The 14,172-nt window shown below is 39.0% G+C and overlaps 1 long non-coding RNA gene across 1 annotated transcript in view; it reads right to left on the reverse strand.

The window, feature by feature from the left end:
* Positions 1 to 1,395: 1,395 nt before the first annotated feature.
* LOC134346357 (uncharacterized) overlaps positions 1,396 to 14,172 on the reverse strand; it is a 1,029,867-nt gene continuing 1,017,090 nt past the window's right edge. The window contains exon 3 of the long non-coding RNA XR_010017916.1: positions 1,396 to 1,486. This is a non-coding gene — a long non-coding RNA (uncharacterized LOC134346357). The remainder of the gene's footprint in view (positions 1,487 to 14,172) is intronic.

Raw genomic sequence — 14,172 nt, forward strand, 5'->3', positions numbered from 1 at the left:
AATAAAGAGAAAAGATCCCACATTGAATATTTGAATGCATCTGCTGGACAACAGTCAATGAAGGTATAATTCATAGGTTTGCACACAGCTGGACATTATATATATAAGCAAAAGGCAATGATCTGATGCAGTGGAAGAATTAAATAAAATTGGAACAAGAAAGAAAAGAATGATAATAAGATAAAAGATAAATGCAAAAACACCTAGCTTTGACCTCAGCTCCAGATTTAGACATAATGTCAAAAACATTTCAGTTAACATTTAAAAGCCAATTAAATTAATAATTGTGCTGAAAGTTCAGGAGTTATCCCATAGGCACAAATAAAATTCTGTTATCAACTTTCAATCAGATAATCAATGTTCCCATTTCAGGTTCTGCTTGGACAATCTTGGTCCAAGTGTAGACAAGCATCTGAATTCTGGACTTGAGCAAGACTGACAATTAAAATCAAGGGGAGTATAAGTCGCGCATCAAAGAGTTCTTATAGAACAGCGATCAGTGAGAATTACGGAGCAAGCATTATTATGGATGAAGGTTGTGGTTGTGCTGGAGAAAGTGCAGAGGCCAGGCTGAAGGATGTTAGTTACTGGGGGCGGGGGGGGGGGCGGTGGTGAGATTCCTAATGCACTGCACATTTGCTTGTAATCAGGGAGAGAATGATAATAAGCTCCATTCTCCAGAACTGCATAACACAAGCAAAAGGAAAAACCACTAGAATAATGGAAACAGTGGTTCAGCGGAACAATTTCCTCACAATTCCAATGACGCACATTTAATGCTAACTTCTGGTGCCATCAGTCTGGAGTTTGCATACTATTCTTGTGTCTTTGCAGGATGCTTGAGTTAGGAGATTAGCTGCCCATCATTTGTAGATGGATGGTAAGGGTTGAAGTGAATTGATAAATGGGAAGATTAAAATGGGATTAGTGCAGGATCATTATAAATAGATAGTCAATGGCTGGCACAGACTCATAGGCTCAAGGACAGAAACTGTGTCATATCACTCAATAACCCTTAAAGTAAAACAGACAAAATAAATTCACTAGAATATTCAGAAAATGCACAGTTAAAATATGAGCTGAAGAAATTGACATAGGACCAATTATTCAAAATTATTTGGTCTTGTACAATATAAAATTTATTTCAATAATACCCTGCAATCTTGCAAAAAATAGTATGCTTTCAGATATTTCGGTCAATTCATTCACATAAAAGGAACTTCTGCATGTGTATTAACATAAAAATGAAATCAATGCATTTACAAATCATCCTTCTGTACCTTGAGATCTCCAAATCTGCTTTCCAGTTAATATAAAGTAGAAATGTGGAAAAAAATACTGGCAGATAATTTACAAAGAGCAAAATGAAAATGACTGCAATACCTGTTTCCAGCAAGTTTTGTTTGCGAGGGTAACGTATTGACCTAGACCCAATGAATCACGAGGGAGGTAATACTTCTGGCTCTCTTGAAATGTCAAACAGCACCTTTGCATTTTTACAGGAGAAAACAAGTTTTCAGTTTAAGGTCACATGCAAAAGAAAAGGTGGAGGATTTTCTGAGTGTCATTCTAGATTTTATACTCAAATAACTTGAGTTGGATTTGGATCTATAATCCTCCTGATTCGATCTTCTTCCACCAACACAAAACCCTGAAAGCATGTACTACCAGGCTCAAGGGCAGCTTCTAGTTTGCTGTTATAAGGTTCTCTGGTATTATAAGATAGACTCTTTACCTCACAATGCAATTCATTACGGACTTGCACCTTGTTGTCTGCCTTCACAGCACCTTCCCTGTAGCTGTAACACTCTTGTTTGCATTCTGTTATTGTTTTCCCTTGCATTACCTCTGTATGCTCATACGATGAAAAGAACTGTATGGATGGCATGCAAAGCAAAGATTTTCACTTTGAAAATGAGAGCTTCATGAAGCAAATCACAGTTGAACCAATCATTTTAATGGTCAGGTTCTTAGCTTTGAATTGGTAAGATGTCAGTTCAAGAACCTCTTCCCTTCATAAACTTTAGCATCTAATTAAACCTGAAGGTTGTGTGCACACTGTTGGATCGTTCTAGAGATATTAACACCATCCTGCTCTCTGCAGGCAGAAACCAGTCTCATGACACAGGTCGATGAACAGTCAAGTTGAATGTATGTATTAATCAATATTTGTCTTTCAACCAACATTACCAAAACATGTTGGTCAGCAAGTTGATCCATGCCTCTAGAGACACACTTAACTGATGACACACGCTGAGTCAAAGTATGATTCATATATGGACATCTCACAGTGATATTCTTCTGTGCAATATAACTGACCAAGCATGACATTGTGAACAAAAACCTCTTCTCTATTATTGTGATGGTTCTGGGGTGAGCAGGGTAGGGTCACAGTCATTTGTGTGAGTACTGGAGATGGGATTAGATTGAACAATTTGATGAGGTGTTGACAGGAGGTAAGTTTAAATCTTAAAGGAGACCACCTGCAGGTGGACACGTGTGCAAGACTCCAAAGCCATGGCCATGGCAGTGGAAATGGTCAGACTGAGTTACTCTTCAAGTCATGACAAAGCAAGTCTCACCTCTCTAGTGGCAAATAGTGTCTCCATTGCTGCCCATTCAACTCTCAAACAAATTTAGGCAAGTTATTTTAAAAAATGGTTAGTGTTTGGTTTATTGGAACTCTGTAATGTCAGATTTATGTTCAAGGTGGTACATACACAGAGTAGCATGAAAAATTAGCACTCCACAAGAGACACACTACATCTTATTACCAAATTAGCCTTTGATAAAAATTCCTTTATACAGCACAGAGAAAAGAGTCAATTTTTTCCTAAAGCTTATTACTATTTATAGAAATTTGAATGGGCAAATTGTCTGCTGTTTTTCCCCTAAAAAGCATCAGTGATTGCACTTATAAAAGTACTTTATCTGGTATGAAGTTTCTTGGGGCATCTTGAAATCTTGATGAGAATGAGATAAATACAATTTTCTCTACAAGTATCCAGCAGTGAGTTTAAGGCAATGAATCATTCTGAGAATTGTGCTGATCGTCACACACCCGTCCTATATCAATCTTACAGTTTATGACATCATATTTGCTTCATAAATTTTTCATTTGCCTCTCACTTCAGACCATCTATCATCCAGCATTTTTTGCCTATCAATGTGAATTAGTTATTTTACAGTCCACAGAATCATCATTTCAGGTTTGCGGAACTTAAAATTCAAGTGAGTGCACATTGGTAAAACACACATACACACACACTTTAGAAGCTCTATAGTAGCCCATAAAATCTCAGAATAAAATAAAGATAAAGATTAAAGATTAGACTTATTTGTCACCAATACATTGAAACAGCAAAGATACAATGAAATGCATCATTTGTATCAACAACCAACACACTCCAAATAATCAGGCAGAAAAATAAACAAAGCATAAAGTAAATCTACTAAGCCTAGAAAAATGTTACTGATCTAGAAGACTTTCTGCATCAGGAGTCTGAGAGAGTGTTTGGAAAATAGTCACCTCCTGCCCTACTCAGTGAATCTCTAACTGACAATGCCTTATTTTCTCAATGAACCTTGCTGACTTGTACTGGAAAGCTTCAGTGGATGATTTCCCATTGAGTCTGTTGGTGTTGTTCTCACCATATAGTTCAGCAGTGGGACTGGCGTTCATCTGGTTTATTTTGGAATAAACAATCTGTCAACTACTGCAAATTAAAAGATTTTAAAAATTGCAGGTGCCAGAAATCTGGAATATAAATAGAGTACATACACGGACACAAGAGATTCTGCAAATGCTGGAAATTCAGAGCAGCCCATACAAAATACTGGAGGAACTCAGCAGGTCAGGCAACGTCAGTGGAAATGAATTAACAGTCAATATTTCGGGCCAAGACCCTTCATCAGGATTGGCCTGATGAAGAGTACAAGAGTACTTCTGTGGTGATAGATGGGAGTCAATGGCAAATGACCTTCCATCAGTTCTGAAGAATTGTTGAATCTGTTTCTCTCCCAGTAACTGCATTGGCTGTGGATTGTAGATCTCCCAATTTTTTTCAAAGTAATGTTCAATATGCTATCGAGCTGTTTAATATCCATGTTTACTCTGGGTGTCATCCATTTATCACACAAACCAGAATTTTAGTGTTGTCTCCAGAACTTATTTGAACGTACTGGTCAGACTTGGACAAAGGCGGCTTAATAACTTAGACATATAACATGATCGTTTAAGAAAATTTAACAACAGGCGGTGGAGTGGGGGCAACATTCTATGAGGGGCAGCTGGTAAGTGGCCAAGTAGGTTCTTATTTGGTAGCTTTTGATGTTATATTTTGTCCATTTTACAAAATGTAATTCAGTACGTTAAACTGATGGGGCACTAGTGGCTCAACAGTAAACCTCTTTATAGTTTTCTGCTACTCAGAATCAGAATCAGGTTTATTACCACTGATTTATGTTGCGAAATTTTGCTGTTATAATTGACATCACTATATTCATGCGAGGAAAATATGCGCTGTGTGGTTAATATTAAATTCGTCAGATAAACGCTTTTAGAAATGAAATTGAGTGTATTAGCAACTTATAAGTGACTTTTAGTTGACATCACCTATATTCTGGTCGTGATTAACACTCCCCCCCCCACCCAGTCGGCCAGTCCGCTGGAATATTGTCAATATTAAACCGATCCGCGGTACAAAAATATGTTGGGGACCCCTGCTAAGTAGACCTATCAGTTTTCTCTGTGGGTGGGCTTTACAGTCGACCTCAACAATAATGACAGTGTTGCTCGCTGCACTGTTTGCAACAGTGACTTTTCTATTGCCCATGGTGGATTAAAATATAAAAGACATGCTGAGGTGAGTTTAACAGGTGTCATTCGTTCATTAGCATAGCTAACGTTATTTAAACTAGCTGGCTGGCTGCTAAGGAGCTACTCTGTTGATGTCCTACGTGATGTGGCCAAACTCCCTCTAGACTTGCTTAAAGTGGTAATGGAATAATCATGATAATATAATATAATATAAGTACATATTTTAATGTCACATTTGCTGCATATACCCGACTTGGTTTACAGATTAGACAAAATCACTAAACAAAGTATTACATACACCCTTGGAGGTCACCGGCGGGGGGGGGGTGGTGGGTGGTGATATGGGGTTGCAGGGGGTGAGGGTGCTACCTCCCTGAAATGAGTTTTTGCAGGGTGGGATGTTTGCAAACCTCCTTCAGCGAATTTAATTTCAGATAACCAAATTGCTGGTGTTAGTAACAGTGACAATGGCATTAGCTTTGAAATCATAAAGGAATTACACTTTTACCTCTCAAAAGTGTAGCTCAGTTTTATCAGAGCACCGGCACACAAATGATGGGTCAAGTGACTTCCCATGAAAAAAATTGTAAATCTATGATTTTCTGTATTACCGATTGCATGATGAAACAATACCAAGCTAAAGAGAAGTGATAAAGAAGATGAAACTGAGGCATAATTTTAGCTGACATCCTTTCCCTTGGTCACTTCAGAGCAATTTGCAGAAATCAGAGCTGAGTGCCCTGAAGTGTATCAGTGCTTTAGTGTAGAGAGCACAAGCTAGCGCAGTCAGCTTCTGCTAACAGCGGCATAATATGCAATGAGGAAGTGACAAATTTACTATTTATTAGAAAGCTTCCTGTTGATTATCACACACAGAAATCCAATGATGTGTTAGACCATGTGTGTAGCTTCTTTTTGCTGGGTATGTTTTTTAGAAAAAAGAACACAGAAAAGTAAAGTGCCGTACAAGCTCTTTGACCCACAATGTTGTGATGGCCTTTTACTCTAATCCAGGATTAATCTATTACTTCTCTCCTACATAGTCAGTACCTTCCATTTTTCTTTCAAGTGCCTCTCTAAGAGTTTTTTGTTAATATCCCTGAAGTACCAGCCTCTACCACCACCCCATCACATTGCATCCCACACACCCACCATTTTCTGTGTAAGAACTCTACCTTTAACAACATCTCTCCTAAATGTTCCTCCACTCACCAGAAGATGTCCTCTGGTAGTAGCCATTGACATCAGGGAAAGAGGTGCTGGCTGTGCACTCTATCTCTGCCTCATAATCCTGCACACCTTTATCACGTCGTCTCGCATCCTTCTTCGGTCCAAAGCAAAAAGACCTAGTTCACTCAACCTTTCTTCATAAGGCATGCTCTCTCATTCAGATAACAGCTTGGTAAATCCTCTGCTGCCATAAGATCTTGACCTAACCCCGAGTGCCCAGGCACGTCTATGATGATGGCCAGGGTAATGGAGTGCAGCCAGCACTGTCACATCAACACAACATATTGGACAAAACTCTCCCTCCTACCTGTTGAATCCATTCACCGTTACCCCTGACATGTGCAGCCAGCTTTCCCACAGTCATTGCCATAGACTCGTAGATTTCTACAGCACAGAAACAAGCCCTTCAGCCCATCTAGTCCATGCCAAACTATTATTCTGCCTCGTCCCATCAAGCTGCCTCTGAACCACAGCCCTCCATACCCCTCCCATCAGGTACTTATTCAAATTTCTCTTAAGTGTTGAAATCCAACCCTCATCCATCATTTCCATTGGCAGTTCATTCTCACTACCCTCTGAGTGCAGAAGTGTCCCATAACTATTACACCTTTCACTGTAGTTCTAGTCTCACTAGACTAGCATTTACCCCATACCTTCCAGAGTACCCTCCCTGAGAACTGCCATATTACCCTCTCTGATCAAAAACATAATAATTCTTCTCCTTTTGTACCTCCTCTCAAAACCTCTATACAATGCAACTTCAGCTGCTAGTCATGCCCTTCCCTCAATCATGTTTCTGTGATTGTGACAACATTACCCCTTATGCTAATGGATGCTCTCGTCTTATCCATGTTACCTGAGAGGCTCCTTACATTAACGCAAGTACCATTAGGCCTACCAGTCCTTTCATGGTTCCCTTCCGGTTCTGCCCGTTGGGACTTGTCAGTACTATTTTCTACATGTAATTCTGATTCTCTAGCTGTTACCCGATCAGTTTGAGTGAGTGGCTAACATTAAAAGCATCATTAGGTATTATAACATAAGTACGGAGTAGAAATATTTGACACAATTTCACATATGTCACAGTTTCACCCAGATTCCAGCTCCAGTTTCATCAACACACACAAAATGCTCAAGTCCTGGTTTTGGCTAAAAATGTTGACTGTTCATTTCTCTCCATAGATGTGTTGAGTTCCTCCAGCATTTTGTGTATGTTGTACAAGATTTCCAGCATCTTCAGTGTTCCTTTTGCCCAACGCAATAATCAAGGTAAATTTCAAAAACAAACTGTTCAGATACTGTGCAACCCAATTTCAAGGGCTTGCTCTGAATTTTCAGCTTACTGCTCCCAGATCCATTTACCAACAAAATTAATTTATTTCACTCTGTCTGGTTGTTTCCTTTAATAATTTGAAATCCTTGGAATCTACAAAAGAAGTAATCTGCTCTGTGAAATGCTTTTATGTACTTCAGTCATGTGAGAAGAAACTACATGAGTAGAATTTATTTCTTCTATTGCTGACTCAGTATTCACAATTTGCAATGGTATTTGGTTTGCAGCCTGTGAAGTTCTAAACAAAGTTATACTGTTGCTACCTTCTCTTCAAAAGGCTAGATCACTATCCTATTTATCGTCCATGGTGAGTTTAACTGTTAATATCCACTATTAGAGCAGTGGGGTCCCCTCCTCTCCCTACCAAAGAGAAGATACTTCTTCACTCATAGGGTTGTGAAAGTGTGGAACGAGATTCCAGCAAGATTGGTGCATGTGAGCTCAGTTTCAACATTTAGGAGACATTTGGATAGGCACATGGATGGTAGTAGGACGGAGGGCTACAGTCCTGGTGCAGCTTGTTGGGAGTAGGCAGTTTAAATATTTCAGCACAGACTAGAAGGAATGAACAGCCTGTTTCAATCCTATACTTTTCAATGACTCTATGACCCCCAACTAACAAAGTTGTTCAAACACAGTTCATTCCTTTTTAGTGATTCACATTTATCCAGATAACATTTTTAAAACACATTTGTAGGTTCACAGAGGTTTCCCACCTTATAAAAGATTTCCAAATTACAAATGATTTCTAAAACATAAAGGATTTCTAAAACAGATACAACCCCCATAAGGTAAAAAGGTATACCAAAGCGTTGTAGATGAACAAATTGTCCAATTCAGAAATCAAAGACAGAGGAACGTATTCCTGTCACTCAATCTTTCTGTCATTCTTCTTGCTGTTCTGTGACCATTCCTAACAAGTTGAGTGCTCTGACAGTTATACTATTTTTCTGCCACTTGCGTGGCTTCACACACGAGGCAGCACTGTAGCACAGTGGTTAGCACAACGCTTTACAGACCCGATTACATTTCTAGCTGCTGCCTGTAAGGAGTTGTTATGTACCCCTAGGGTTCATATTTTCTGTGGATTGTCACTTTAAAACATCGGGAGAATGAGACTGACTTTTGGACACTGTTTGGGGGGGGTGGAGAGAGAGGGAGGAGAGGGGAGAGAGGGAGGAGAGGGAGAGGAGAGGGAGGGAGAGGGAGAGGTGAGGGAGGGAGAGAGAGAGGAGAGACAGGAGAGATAGGAGAGGGAGAGAGAGAGAGGAGAAAGGGAGAGAAAGGAGAAAGAGGAGAGAGAGGAGAGAGAGAGAGAGAGAGAGAGAGAGAGAGAGAGAGAGAGAGAGAGAGAGATGGAGTTATTTGATGGACAATCGATGTTATGGTTTCCCTGCAGCTTGTTTTGAATATACAAGGACACACAGACACGCACAGTTAAGAGTCAAGATGGATTCGGTCAATGGAAGACACCAGTGAGTTGGTCGCTGGTTTAAATATTCAGTAGCGCAAAAGGAGTGAGTTGAGATCGATCCTGAGTATCAATAAATGACTCTCACAAGTTTTCTGCAACTAAAATAAGTTTGCAGGAAGAGAAAAGAGGAGAGATAGGTTTGAAACAAAAGAAACCTAGTGAGAAAGAGGTCACTATTTGGACTCTCTCTTTAAGTAGCCCATGAGGGTGAGTTTGTTTCCATTCGACTACGAAAGTGTGACTGTCACTTAGTTAATCCACAGGAGTGGGTTCTCTGGCGAGGGGAAAACCTGTGTGTATACCACGTGTGTATTTACCCTTTGTCTGGGTGTGGTAGTTCACTGAAGAAAGGCACCCCTGAGGCAAATCACTGTTGGAGGTATTTTGTATGTCATGGAACTGGATAAGTGGCTATCACGTTGTGTGTTTGGGGTAACCTTGTGGAATCTACCGGTGTGTCGACCCTTGCCTGGGTGGTGGTTCCCTTGAAGAGGGTCCCCTTTGTGATAAGCTGCTGTTGGTGATAATCCATATGTGTATTCTGTTGGAGTATCCTGTGGCCACCACTTTGAGATGTCCCGTAGCTGAACTCAGGTGTGGTACCACTTGTGTTGAAAGGATATTCGTTGAGGATCACTGTCAGTGATACTTCATGTGTGGAGTGAGACACACAAGGACGCACAGAAGAGAGGGACATGAAGATGCACTAAGGTGTGGTGAAGTTACAACTACATAGAAACATAGAAACATACAAAATAGGTGCAGGAGTAGGCCATTTGGCCCTTCGAGCCTGCACCGCCATTCAGTATGATCATGGCTGATCATCCAACTCAGAACCCTGTACCTGCCTTCTCTCCGTATGCCCTGATCCCTTTAGCCACAAGGGCCATATCTAACTCCTCTTAAATATAGCCAATGAACTGGCCTCAACTGTTTCCTGTGGCAGAGAGTTCCACAGATTCACCACTCTCTGTGTGAAGAAGTTTTTCCTAATCTAGGTCCTAAAAGGCTTCCCCTCTTATCCTCAAACTGTGGCCCCTCGTTCTGGACTTCCCCAACATCGGGAACAATCTTCCTGCATCTAGCCTGTCCCATCCCTTTAGGATTTTATACGTTCCAATAAGATCCCCCCTCAATCTTCTAAATTCCAGGGAGTATAAGCCTAGTCGATCCCGTCTTTCATCATATTTAAGTCCTGCCATCCCAGGAATCAATCTGGTGAACCTTCTTTGTACTCCCTCTATGGCAAGAATGTCTTTCCTCAGATTAGGGGACCAAAACTGCACACAATACTCCAGGTGTGGTCTCACCAAGGCCTTGTACAACTGCAGTAGTACCTCCCTGCTCCTGTACTTGAATTCTCTTGCTATGAATGCCTGCATACCATTCGCCTTTTTCACCGCCTGCTGTACCTGCATGCCCACTTTCAATGACTGGTGTATAATGACACCCAGGTCTCGCTGCACCTCCCCTTTTCCTAATCGGCCACCATTCAGATAATAATCTGTTTTCCTGTTCTTGCCACCAAAGTGGATAACCTCACATTTATCCATATTAAATTGCAACTGAGGATTGATTAAGAGGAATCGATCTGTGATTATAAGTGCGTGAAAGAGCGACCCTGTGGAATCTACCAGTGTGTTTAACCCTTGTCTGGGTTGGTAGGTTATCACTTGAAGACGATGCTCTTAAGCTGGTCAAGTTTGGCTAACTTGGAAGTTTCAGAGGACAACGGGAAGAATCAACAGCATTGGCTTACGTGGACAACAAATCACCTCTCTCTTTCCTCAATTCTACTCAACTCAATATCACAAACTGAACTGACTTTGTTTACCTACCATCGTAAGACTGTATCACTTACCACCTAAGCCTGAAGAAGTTGGGGTTTTATATTTCCACAACTATATATGTGTAAACTCTGCTAACCTGTTCGATTTATCTAGTTTTATATTACTGTATTGTGTAGTTAGTAATAAAAATAGTGTTAGTAAACTTCAAAAAGAAACTCCAGGTGTGTTCCATTTCTGTTGGTTCTGTAACCCTTTACAGGATATGTAACAGGAGTACATTCTCCCCATGACTGTGTGAGTTTCCTCTGGGTGCTCTGGTTTCCTCCCACAGTCCAAAGACATACCAGTTGGTAGGTTAATTGGTCATTGTAAATTGTCCCGTGGTTAAAGTGGGATTAAATCAGAGGATTGCTGGATGGCACGACTGGTAGGGACTACTCCATACTGTATCTCAGTAAATAAATAAATACATATTTTTTCAGATACTCTCTTACAAAATGGTCCATAAACTTCTGGAGACAGAGTCCTCAGATTTCCACAATTAATGATGTAAAGCTAACTCTCTGAGCACACAAACCCTCCAACTATTAACAGATCATCTGTTTGATGTGCAAATCATAGTTTGCATGCGTCCTTGAACTAAATTTCTTCACCAATGTTGCACTGCATCACTTCAGCAGACAGCCCAGGTGCTGTGGGCCAGCATCTTCTGTTCTATGGACAATGTTGTTTGTTTGCAAAGCTGTCCTTTAAACTCAGACTGATCATTGCTTGCAATTTATACTAAGACCTGACAACTGGCTCATGGTTACGACAAGAAATTTAACAAGGAATACTGGTCGGAAGTTTAACTTACTCAAAGTTAGGTCCTCGATTTCTACAAGTGTCAGCTGCTATGCTAGAAAGCTGAGCTTGGCAAAAAAGCATGCCCTGCCCCAATTCTACGCAGTGAATATCCTTCACATACTTCAAACAAAGATGAAGAAATACCAGTGAGAAATAGCCTCAGGTTATAAAAGAACAGCTGCTGTAAACCAATTAAGCTCCAACGTGGAACCAGACAAGGATGTCCGTTGAGCCCTTTGCTTTTTGATTTGGTATTAGAACCTTTAGCAATTGCCTTTCTGGAATCTAAAGATATCACCAGTATCTTAAGGAAAGGTATTCATAAAGTGTCGCTTTATGCTGATGACCTATTGCTTTTTATATCTAATTCTTTACCCTCTATGTTTCTTTTACTGACTAATTTTAGTCAGTTTTCAGGATATAAATTGAATTTAAATAAGAGTGAATTGTTTCCATTAAATAATTTGATACCAACCGATATTAACCTTCCTTTTAAAATTGTAAGAAAACAATTTACATATTTGTGTGTAACAATCACTAAGAATTATAAAGATCTATACAAGGAAAATTTTCTAACCTTAATGAATTATGTGAAAAAGACACTTTCTAATTGGTTACCTCTCTCTTTATCATTGATTGGTCGTATTAATTCTATTAAAATGAATATTTTACCTAAATTTATATACCTTTTTCAAGCCGTACCTGTTTTTATTCCTGTCTTTTTTTTTTGATTCTTTAGATTCGATTCTTTTTTCCTATATATGGAAGAACAGAAAAACTGATTAAATAAAGCCCACCTTCAAAAAATTAAAAAGAATGGAGACCTTACTCTACCCAATTTTAGGTTATATTATTGGGCAATTAACATACAAAATCTTACGTTCTGGTTATATTATATTAATCATGAGGATTGTCCAATATAGGTCTTTTTGGAAGCCAACTCTGTTATGAAATTTTCTGTATTTCTCTTCTTGGATGCTCTCTTCTTTTATCTTTAAAAAAAATTAACTGACAGTTTGGTGGTTAAACACACTTTGAGGATCTGGTTACAGATTAGAAAACATTTCGCTTTATTGAGATTTTCCCTTTCTAGTCCTATTTTTTCTATTTTTTTAAACCATCTATGACTGATCTGTTTTTCAGAGAGTGGGATAGATTAGGCATTAAACGATTACAGGATCTGTTTGATGGAGGGATCCGTTCCTCTTTTGAGCAGCTCTCAGTGAAATATAACCTATCAAATACTCACTTTTTTTTGATATATACAGATTAGAGATTTTTTAAGATCTAAACTACATATATTTCCTACCAGCCTGGATAAGAACATAATAGATGCAATTTTTAATTTGAAGCCTTTTGATAATGGCTCAATATCTTATATTTATGGTCTGTTGTTAGGACTGAGAATGGCTCCTTTAGACAAAATTTAAAAAGATTGGGAAAAGGATTTACAGACTTCATTATCTGATGAGACCTGGAGGGCTATTTTCAAAACGGTTAATTCTTCATCATTATGTGCTTGTTATTCCCACCTACCATTTAAAGTGGTACATAGGGCCCATAGTTCTAAAGACAAGCTCTCTCGTTTTTTTGCAGATATATCTCCTTATTGTGACAGATGTAATAATGGAGAGGCTTCATTAATTCATATGTTTTGGTCATGTTCGAGCCTTGAAAAATATTGGAAAGATGTATTCCAAACTTTTTCCGTATTTTTTAAAGTCAATTTTAAGCCCAATCCTTTGACTGCCTTATTTGGTATTGTTGAGGAAAGAGCTATAACTTTGGAGCCTTCTCATTTGCAGGTACTGGCTTTTATTTCTCTTATGGTTAGGAGGGCAACCTTGCTTAAATGGAAGGAGGTTGCCCCCCCGCCCACACATGCTCAATGGTTATGCGATGTTATGTCATGTTTAAATTTAGAGAAGATTCGTTGTTCGATTTCTGATTCTAATCAAGATTTTCAAACGCTATGGGGACCCTTTCTGGACTATTTCGAAAATCTTTGAATTGTTATTAAAATATATATCTGGGTGATTATTATAAAACATGATATGGTAAAGTTTTTTTTGGTTTTTTTTACCAACCAGCTTTGCCTTGGTAGTGGGTGTAGATTTTTTTAATAATATAATTAACCATATTATTGTATTTCATAATTCAACTTATTTTATTTAATTGATCATGAATATGGGATACTGTGATTGTATCAGTGTGATTTATATATAGTGCATTTTGTGCTACCTTATTTTGATTTATAGCAAGTATCCTTATGATTTCTGTATTAGTGTATATGAAATTTAATAAAAATATTGGAAAAAGAAAGGAAGTTTAACTTACTCGAAATTAGCTCCTCGATTTCTACAAGTGTCAGCTGCTATGTTAGAAAGCTGAGCTTGGCAAAAAAAGTATGCCCCGCCCAACTCTAGGCAGTGAATATCCTTCACATATTTCAAACAAAGATAAAGAAATACCAGTGAGAAATAGCCTCAGGTTATAAAAGAACAGTTGCTGTGATCTCTGGCCTCTGCAATGCTTCTGAACATGGTCTACCTACAGAGGATGAATCAAAGCATAGGTGAGTTAGCATCAATGACTTTTCTATTGATCACTCCAAACTTATTGTCAGGAAAAGTGAGCTAATGTCAATGTCTTCTCTCAGAATAACACTCCCAGCTTTGAG

This window comes from Mobula hypostoma, chromosome 5 (genome assembly GCF_963921235.1).
Source record: "Mobula hypostoma chromosome 5, sMobHyp1.1, whole genome shotgun sequence".
Taxonomy (NCBI): Eukaryota; Metazoa; Chordata; class Chondrichthyes; order Myliobatiformes; family Myliobatidae; genus Mobula; species Mobula hypostoma.